This window comes from Triticum urartu, chromosome 4A (assembly GCF_056163025.1).
Source record: "Triticum urartu cultivar PI428250 chromosome 4A, HENAU_Tu73, whole genome shotgun sequence".
In the NCBI taxonomy this organism is placed as follows: Eukaryota; Viridiplantae; Streptophyta; class Magnoliopsida; order Poales; family Poaceae; genus Triticum; species Triticum urartu.
Genome location: NC_141876.1, coordinates 543109643 through 543116040, shown reverse-complemented (window position 1 = coordinate 543116040; position 6398 = coordinate 543109643). Strand labels below are relative to the sequence as shown.

Sequence of the window (6398 nt, the reverse complement as noted above, 5' to 3'; positions counted from 1 at the left end):
GCATTTTTTGAAACCCCATTTTCTTTCTAAAAGTGATTTTTTTGGACGTGTGATTTGTTTCTAACAATGGCAACTTTTTTGAAACTTCAAACAAAATATTGAAACGCGAATTATTTTTGAAACAGTGGACATTTTTCTAAAAGCACGAACAAAATTTCATTTTTTCAAACATTATTTGTAAACACGAGTTTTTTGGAATAGCAAACACTTTTCCAAATTCTGATCATTTTTAGACTTTGAAAATAGGAACACAAAATGAAAATAAGAAATAGAGAAAAGAATTAGATTTTTGTAAAACAAATGAAAGTAAAAATAAAAAAGGAAAAGGAAAGGAAGACCAATCAAGGAGGATTAACAAAAAAAAAGAAAAAATAGAAAGAACCGTGAAGAAAAAAAAACGTTTCCTAGCCACTTGGGCTGGCCCATATGCGGGTTGCTCGCTGCAATGCAATGGGCCTCAGGCCGAAAACGTCTCTTCCGATCTCCCCCCTCGCTCGTCCGGTTCGTCTAGGAGGTAAACCCTATTTGCCGCTCTAGCAGAGCAAGGGAGAGGGATTCGTCTGCAACTCGGAACAGCGAAGGGGTTCGGCTTTTAGATCCAACCACGCCGCCGACTTTAAAGATGTGGGGATGTAGATCGAGAGAGCAGTCAGGCGGCGACGGCGACTCGCGAGTACAGGCACGACGGCGGCTGGGCATCGTCGGGTTCGGGAGTTGGAGGGGATGAGGGGGAGGCGGCGGCGGCGCGGCGGGCGTCTGGGGTCTCGGCATCCGACCTCAGGTCCAAGCTGCCGACGGAGACTGCTGCGCCGCGAGCACGCTGAGAGCCTGAGGTAGCTGGACGACTGCCACGGCGATGCACAAGGAGGCGAGCCTGAGGCGGTTGGCGGCGGCGGATCCAGTCATGCTCCTCCTCGATTTCCCCGTCGTCGTGCTACCAAGGGCGTCTTCGCCCACATCTCCTCATGCTGGTGCGCATGGCGCCTCCTGCCGCTGGTTCCGCCTGCCGGTCGCGACGCGGTAAACGAACAGAGCATGTGCTTGCGGCGGAGGATGCTCTCTCGCTCCCGCGGAACGCCCGCCTCGCCCGCCACCACGGACAAGGTAGACACCCTCCTACAGCGTGATGTTGTTGCTTCCCAGCTGTTTGCCGCGTGGTGCTCCTGCTTCCCACTGTTTGCCGCATGATGCTCCTGCTTTCCCACAGTTAGCCGCATGATGCTCTGCTGCTGCTGCTACTACTTTGCTACTGCTGCTAATTTGCCCCTCTAGAACTCACAATGAAGATATAATTTTTGTGACTAAAGCATATTTGGTCAGATGTCCTGTTACAAAACATAGATTTTTTTCTAGCATCATGCAAAGAATCATAATGTGCACTAAGCTCACACTCTTTTTCTTTAGGGAAGCATATACGGAAATTGTGATTTGAAAGTACTATCAATCTACATAAATCATGGCAAAGTTTCCTACATTTTTGGGTGCGGGTTCATTGAGGAGATTCAAGATACAATCTGCTGATGCTAATTTGCTGTAGTGCTGGTTTAAAGATGATGATGACAGATTACCACCATCAAGCATTTGCTAATGACGAGGTAGAAATTTTCTATAGTTGCTAGCCAATGGAAAAAGCAAATCAGCAAGAGTTCTACTTCTCATTAGATGAATGCCAGAAATGGATTATTTCTTTAGATTATGTAGAATGTGAAGTTCAAAGAATGGCTGAAGATCATTATGGACAGGCTCAGCTTGCACCATGTTAGTTGATTCGTCTATTTAGCTGGTGATGTGAGAAGAAGGTAAATTGTTAGGTTTTCAAGTAGATTCTCATACGGTGTCTACCTGGGTATAGTTAGTGACATGTGTTATCAGTAGGTTCTCATATGGTGGCCAACTATCTGTTCCTGAATGGTTTGTGGCAAGATAGTGGGGAAACACATCAGTTGTTCCAGCACTTATGATGAATGTTTCCCTCCTAAGAAGTTGATCAGCTCTTCTTGGTCTGACTAATCTTTTGGAAGTTTCTTCTGTTATGCCATAGGTCCTCGACTTGATTGGAAAATGATAGTGTATTCTATCATGGAGAAAAAAACAAAAACACAGCTAGCTAATTAGTACCTAAAATACTGGCTCTGAATAATCGGAATAGCTTGATTTATTAACTAGATATCCACTCTTTTGTGATCTTGCAACTAGTTGAATTTGGTGAATGTTATTTCTTTATGTAATTGGCATGTGCTAGTAGAATGTTACTCCCTCAGTTAACATATATAAGATGTTCTACCTTTTTCTCTGATTCAGATGTATATAGATGCATTTTAGTGTGTTTGTTCACTCATTTCAGTCTGTATATTGTCCATATTGAAATATCCAAAACATCTTATATTTGTGAACAGAGGGAGTATTTCTTTATGTAATTGGCAAGCGCTGTTAGAAAGTGACAACAGAAATTTTCTTGCTATTGCGGCAGGCAACAAAATGGAGCTATCCTTTCCATTAGCATATTCCAGAAGGATCTGTTTTGCACATAAAAGTGATGGCTTGGGCCTTCGGCACCATGGCGGCATCAGTTTGCACGTTGTCGCTCCACTTGTATTGCTGGTTGCAAAGTAAGGTGCGAACAGTCCATCGCCGTATGTTAGGAGGTGAAACTTAAGCACTATGTAAGCTCAACAACTTGCTTCCAGTACAAAGCACAAATTTGGATGAGGTTTTTTCAGTGCAACCTGCTTCTCATTCCTAAGCATTAATGCTTCTAATGATATTGCAGATAGTGAAAATTTCTCTAGCGTCGTGGGAGCTGCTGCTGTTGCATTTAAATTGGTTTGTACAAATCGACAGTCCGAGGCTCCAGCGGATGCAGTCGCAACCCCACCTCTAGATCAGCTCACCACCCAACCAGTTACACTCAGTTATGTGACAGTTTTGATTCATTCTACAGAATTATTGGAACTCTGGAATGACCAAATCTCAATTCTGCTTCAAAGGTAATGATTCTGTTTTATCAACCACCCTAAATTTGTCCACAACTGATGTTTATGACATGGTTATCTATTTCACACATTCTTATTCTATGTATATTGTGATTATATTTTCATTTCCTTAGTTGTGTTGCTGTTCAGTTGACTGTTAAGTTTACGGTTATTTCCCCCGCAAAAAAGGGTTATGGTCTTTTATTCCAAAAGAGAAAAGCATGTTTCTTTGTAGGAGACTAGCTGCTATATAGATGTGCATATTTTGTAATGTTTCTTTTACAAACATATGATGTAATAGAGTGTAGACATGGGCCTAGACATCTAGCCAAACCTACCTATAGCATTTCTAAAACGATATAATTATAACGGTTACATGTAAATTACGTGTGTAGATTTATCCTTTTTTCATACGCCTTAGTAGATTCTAAACATATGGTGTGATGTACGTATAAAAGTTTATGGTCAATGCTAGTTTAGTGTTTGGGTCAAATTATTATTTGAAAGTAGGGGTTAAAGTTTGCCAAGAAAAAACAGATTATTATTTGAGATTGATAGAGTACGACTATATCCCACCCGGTCTTGTTTCCATTAAAAGTATGTCCCCACTTTGTTGAAGAATACACCTACCATTTTGGTAGTGGGCCTAACTCATCTCAGCGGTTTTGTTTGGGCCTCATTGCCCTAATACGCTAGTAATCGTCTCATTTCCCATATTTCCCTTAGTCTCACTCCCAATCACTTCACGATCCAAGGAAGGGAATGCCAGCAGCCATGGCGACAGTGTCCCCTTCGGCCATTCATGCCACTTGAGAGGATGAAGGATCTGGTGACGTCACGCTAGAGACATCGGCGCAAGCGAGGTTGCCACCATCCTTGTCGCGACGACAATGCCACAGCGGAGGGTAGAACGGGATGGTGGGTGACGGCATTGCGGAAGGAGGTGCCGACCACTCATTTGACCCAGGGAAGCAAAAATAATGTGCAATGTTTTAGTCCCGTACTCCTACTAAATAAGGATCTCGGCCGAGAGAATCTAGAGTATGGTGTGTGGTCTAGAAAAGGAGCAAGAGTGCACTCGAGCATGTTTAGGGGGAGGTATGTACGGGGCGGAGGCCACAGGGGGAGCTATGCCCGGCTGGATGACCATAAAGGGCGAGGGAGAATTACTTCTTTTAAGTATAAAAGTATACTCCCTTTGTTCACTATTATGAGATGTTTTGGATATTTTAATATGAACTACGCATAGAAATGAGTGAACAAAACACACTAAAACGTATCTGATTCAGAAAAAGTTAGAACATCTTATAATCGTTAATGGAGGGAGTACTAGAGAATAAAATCCTTTCCTAGCTAATGGTGGATCAACAACACTGAGTCTGAAGAGATAGAGGAATTATTTGATCCTGCACACTGGAGCATACGAAGGAAGCATCGACACCAATATGCATGGTGAGCTATATTGCACAGGGTCATGCACAATACTGATAGCACATGTACTCTCTAACAACAGAGGAGTAGGTGAGTGACAACACCTGTACTCTACAACAGAGGAGTAGGTGTAGTGATAGAAACAAAAAAAAATCCTTAAGCTACCATCATATGCCTTTGTTGTCAAAAGAGCCATAGTTTGCAACTCAGCCTTTGCACTAGAAGGGAAAAGCGCAATCGGTTTCTTTGTCTTGTAGGCAATGACAAAACCATCAAGAAAAAGGGACGTGCGAACTTGAGCATGGGAAGAAGAGAGACGGTGAGAGATATTTCCACGAAGATATTGTAGAAGGGGGGGTGACTCAAGTGGATAAAAGTGAGAGCAGAGACAAAGTGACTTAGAATGAGAACGTGATATGAAATTTCTGGACGAGTGACATCTAAATAGACAAGACTCCCAACAAGATGATGATAGCGTGTCAGATCAAACAAAGGTGGATGTTGAGCTCGATGGGAGTGTCATGCCACTTGAGAGGATGAAGGCTCTAGCAACATCGTGCGAGAGGCATTAGTGCTAGCGAGTTTACCACCATCCTAGCCACGACGACAACACCGCAGAGCATATAGTGGAGGGTAGAGTAGGAAAGTGGAGTGCCGCCGCCGCAGGAGGAGGTGCACTCGAACGGGGGCCATTGCACTGTAGTCTGTTTCTTCTTTCGGGCGAGTGCCAGACAGATAGACTCACAACAAAATGTCAATAAAGCGCCAGATCAGATAGTAGGTCAACATCATTAGCAGGGAGGTAAACATTGAGCTCCATGGGAGTCTCAACATGCGCTCATCAGTAAGAGTAGCGCGAGTAAGATCCTAAATTATTATTTTTCAGCATGAAGGGACCTCAATCCCAAGAAAGTAGCAGAGAGGGCTAAGATAAAACATAAGAAACTGCATACTAAGACATGCCTTAACAAAGGCAATATACTCACGGTCTGCGTCAGTGATGATCTTGTCATAGCATATAGAAGAAGAGTCCTACCAAAAACAGAAAGGAGGACAAACAATGTCGGATCATGAGCACTCGATGAAATCCAGCAGTAGCCACCATAGAGGCAAAACGCTCAAACCAGGTGTGAGGGGCTTGCTTAGAGCCATAGTGAGAGTGATGAAGACGAGAAAGCATGTCGTAAGGAGCAGCTCACCATTAAGAAATGCATTCTTAACATCAAGCCTAGACACAGATCAGTGGTGAACAGAGGCCAAAAAGAAGTGTGCGAACAGTGGTGAGCAAGTCTCATCGTAATCAGGACCATGCTCCTGCTGAAAGCCATTACCCACAACACGAGCTTTGTAATGCCTAAGAGAACCATAAGAGTGAGTCCTAACCTTGTAGACCCACCAAGTGATGGGATGAACACGAGGAGGAACATATACAATATCCCACGTGCCGATGCGCTCAAGAGCAGCAGTCTCCTCTGCCATCACAAGGTGCCATTTGGTATGAACAACACCACAATAAGAAGTTGGCTCAAGAACAACATCGCCAATGCTTGGAAGACCTAGGTGGTCAACATGCCAAAGCAGACGAGGACGCAAGCCATAAGTAGGATGAGACGGGGAAGATGGCACATCGGTAGACGCATCCACAACACATAGACGTCCTGTATAGAAATTAGGAAAAGATGGAAGAATACGAGTTGGAATCATCGGGATAAACTCAGGTGATGGAGAGAAGGAAACCATCGGTGATGAAGGTGTAGAATCATGTGATAAGTGAGGTGAGGAAATTATAGGAGATGATGGCGTTGGTTCTACAATAATAAGAGAAGCAGGAGCAGTACGACGACTTGATAAGGGCTCAATAGGAGTGGTAGGAGTGTCGGGAAAATTGTGGAAGATATACTCCACTTAAAAGGCGGAAGAAGATGGAATCAACAAAAGTCATATCCCAAGAAATAGGTATCCGATGAACAACATGATCCCAACAACGATATCCCT

At 43.6% G+C, this 6398-nt stretch overlaps 1 long non-coding RNA gene across 4 annotated transcripts in view; it reads left to right on the top strand.

The window, feature by feature from the left end:
• The first annotated feature begins 519 nt into the window (after positions 1 to 519).
• Positions 520 to 6398, top strand: part of LOC125552639 (uncharacterized) — a 28196-nt gene continuing 22317 nt past the window's right edge. For 2 of the 4 annotated variants that reach the window (XR_015601561.1, XR_015601558.1), the window contains exons 1-4: positions 520 to 1104; positions 1405 to 1595; positions 2471 to 2663; positions 2771 to 2987. This is a non-coding gene — a long non-coding RNA (uncharacterized LOC125552639). Of the gene's footprint in view, positions 1105 to 1404; positions 1800 to 2470; positions 2664 to 2770; positions 2988 to 6398 lie in introns of all 4 variants that reach the window. The other 2 variants (XR_015601559.1, XR_015601560.1) reach the window with 2 other exon arrangements.